Source organism: Miscanthus floridulus, chromosome 5 (genome assembly GCF_019320115.1).
Source record: "Miscanthus floridulus cultivar M001 chromosome 5, ASM1932011v1, whole genome shotgun sequence".
NCBI lineage: Eukaryota > Viridiplantae > Streptophyta > Magnoliopsida > Poales > Poaceae > Miscanthus > Miscanthus floridulus.
In genome coordinates, this window is record NC_089584.1 from 50,924,075 (window position 1) to 50,927,726 (window position 3,652).

Sequence of the window (3,652 nt, forward strand, 5' to 3'; positions counted from 1 at the left end):
ACACCGACCGCAATGAACTGGCTCATGAGCCTCGCCCTAGATTCAATCAAATCTTGGGAGCAGTTGAAGAAGGTCTTTGCCGACAATTACATGGCTAGGTGTACTCTACTAGGCACCAAGCACGATCTAAATCGCATTTATCAGAAACCGTCCGAGCTGCTCCGTAGTTACATCAGACGATTTTTCGAGATGAGGAATTCTATTCCCAATATCACGGAAGCAGAAGTCATCACCGCCTTTGTCAGAGGACTCCATCACCACGGCCTCTGCTCCAAATTCAATTGTAAGCCGCCAAAGGGGATTGGCGAGATGATCATGACGACCGATCAGTACGCCGACGCTGAAGAGGCCAAAGTTTGCTTCAATGAGGATGCGGGCACTCACTGCCCAACTCACTGTAGCGACGATCGCCCCGACAAATGACCCCATAGTGATGGCCGCTACAACGACCGCGGCCACCATCATGATAGTGGCCGCGACCGGCCGGAAAAGTCTAAAGCTGGTCAGTATTGCCGCCACTGACCAGACAACATCGTCGCCACCATTGACAAACCTCGCGCCAAACGTAACTACGACGAGCAGTACAAGAAAATCCTCGAAGGCCTGTTCCCCCACCATAAGAACAGCAAGCACAAGATGAAGGACTGCCTAGGTTTGGCTAAGGAGTTCTAGGCCAAAAAGAAGGACGAGACAACGACGACGGTGCCAGAGGTCGCCGACCACCCGAGGACAACAATAACGCCTTCCAATATCACGACAAAGTGGTCGCCACTATCTTTGGGGGCCTCGCCACCATCGAGAGTAGAAGAGAACGAAAACTCATCGCCCACCGGGTGCTCACCGATAATACAAAAGACGTTATCGCTGACCCCAGCTATCGTCCCTAGTCTAAGGTCCCCATCACCTTCAACAAGGCTGACTAGTGGGCGAACATCCCTTACACAGGGCATTTCCCCCTTGTTCTCGATGCAACCATCAAGAAAGTACTCTTTAGGAAAGTACTCATCGATGGTGGAAGCGCCCTGAACCTCCTCTTCACTAGAGCCCTAAAGGAACTAGGCCTTGGAGTAGAAGACCTCACTCCCTCCAACTCCTTCTGGGGTGTGGTACCTGGCAGGGCATTACGACTGCTTGGAGAGATCACCCTCCCGGTACAATTCGGTACGGCTAGCAACTTCCGTGTCGAGCACATCAACTTCTACGTCGCCGACTTCAACACCGCCTACCACGCCATACTTGGTCAGCTAGCTCTGGCCAAGTTCTTGGCCATTCCGCAATACGCCTATCTGGTATTGAAGATGCCTTGGTCTGCAGGAGTTCTGGCCCTACTGGCCAACCTCTCCATCGCCTACGCCTACGAAATAGAGAGTCTCTCCCTCGCCGAAGCCACCGACCTCTCCATCTAGGTCGCCAGCATGGTCACCGATGCCAAGACGGTGCTCGCCGATGACCTAGAGATCCCAGCGCTAGAGCCTCCTCGACGATCCCACTAAGACCATCAAGATTGGGGCTCATCTCGACCACAAATAGGAAAGCGTGCTGGTCTCCTTCCTACGTGCCAACGCCGACGTGTTTGCTTGGAAACCTATTGACATGCCGGGAGTACCATGGGAGAAGATCAAGCACTCCTTGAATGTCTCGCTGACCACCAAGCCAATCAAGCAGAAGCTCCGACGATTCGTGCCACACAAGGAGGCTATTAGGGTAGAAATAAAACGACTCCTAGTAGCTAGATTTATTAAAAAAGTGTATCATCCTGAGTGGCTGGCAAATCTAGTACTTGTTCAAAAGAAGAATAACTAATGGAGAATGTGTGTTGATTATACTGATCTCAACAAACACTGCCCTAAAGACCCCTTTGGTCTGCCTCGGATAGACGAGGTTGTAGACTCCACCACTGGCTGCGAACTCCTCTCCTTCCTCGACTGTTACTCTGGCTATCACCAGATATCTCTCAAAGAGGATGACCAGATCAAAACATCGTTTATCACGCCTTTCGGTGCGTATTGCTATACCACCATGTCTTTCGGACTCAAAAACGCTAGGGCAACCTACCAAAGGGCCATCCAGATGTGCCTAGACCAACAGATAGGCTGCAACGTCAAAGCTTACATCGACGATGTGGTCGTCAAATCCAAAACCATTGATAGTCTCATCGCCGACCTCGAAGAAACGTTCACCAACCTGAAAAGATACAGATGGAAGTTGAACCCTTCAAAGTGCATATTTGGAGTTCCATCCGGCATACTCCTGAGCTACATCGTCAGCGCCCACGGTATCAAACCCAACCCCGATAAGGTCTCCACCATTACCCATATGAAACAGCCAACCTACGTAAAGGATATACAGAAGCTCACAGGGTGCATGGCTGCTCTTAGCCGCTTTATATCATGCCTCGGCGAAAAGGGACTACCATTCTTCAAACTACTCAAGGCCTCTGAGCGCTTCTCCTAGTTGAAGGAAGCTGATACGGCCTTCGAGCAACTTAAGTTTTTTTAATGAAGCCTCCGATCATGACGGCGCCTCAACTAGACGAGACCGTACTGATCTACATCGCCGCCACTTCTCGCGTCGTTAGCACAACTATCATCGTCGAGCATGAGGAAGTTGGACACGCCTATAAGGTACAATGTCTAGTCTACTTCATCAGTGAGGTTCTTAATGAGTCCAAAACTCGTTACCCTCAGGTTCAGAAGCTGTTATACGCCATTCTGGTCACGTCGCGCAAGCTCCGCCATTACTTCGAGTACTACAAGATCGCCGTGGTCACCGAGTTCCCTCTAGGGGACATCCTCTGTAACAAAGAGGCCAATGACTGCATCATCAAGTGGGCAGTCGAACTCGGCACTTATTCCATAGAATTCAGAAGTAGGCCTACCATTAAGTCGCAGGCGCTGGCTGACTTTGGCGCTGAGTGGACCGAGATCCAAGAGCCCATCCCTGCTGCTTGCCCCGAGCACTAGATAATGTATTTCGACGGCGCCCTCAACATCAACGGTGTTGCGTCAGCATTTTGTTTATTACTTCGATTAAGGACAAGCTCCGATACATCCTCTAAATTCATTTTCCAGCTTCCGACAACGCCGTGGAATATGAAGCATGTCTCCATAGACTTCGTATAGCCATCGAGCTCGGCATAAAATGCCTCATGGTATATGGAGACTCCACACTGGTCATCAACCAAGTCAACAAAGATTGGTCCTGTTCTAGTGAGAAGATGGACGCATACTGCGCCGAGATCAAGAAATTCAAAGGAAAGTTTTACGGTATCGAGTACCACCATGTGGTACGAGAACAAAATCAAGTCATCGACCACCTATCTAAGATAGGCTCTTCTCGTGTCGTGATTCCACCTGGGGTCTTCGTTCAAGACCTCTTCACGCCGTCTATTAAGGAAGAGAAGGAATTTCAAGAAGTTCCCCCGCCGAGTAGCTGGTACTTACAGTACCTTTGTCGGTCGTAGATTGGAGGGAACAGTTCATCAAGTACCTCACTAGCGTTGATGTACCCGCTGATAAGACCGAAACTGAACACCTCATCCATTACAGCAAGCATTACCTGCTGGTAGACGGGAAGTTGATGAGGAAAAGTGCCAAGGAAGGGATACTGTAGAAATGTATCACCCAAGAAGAGGGAGTGAAACTACTTCTTG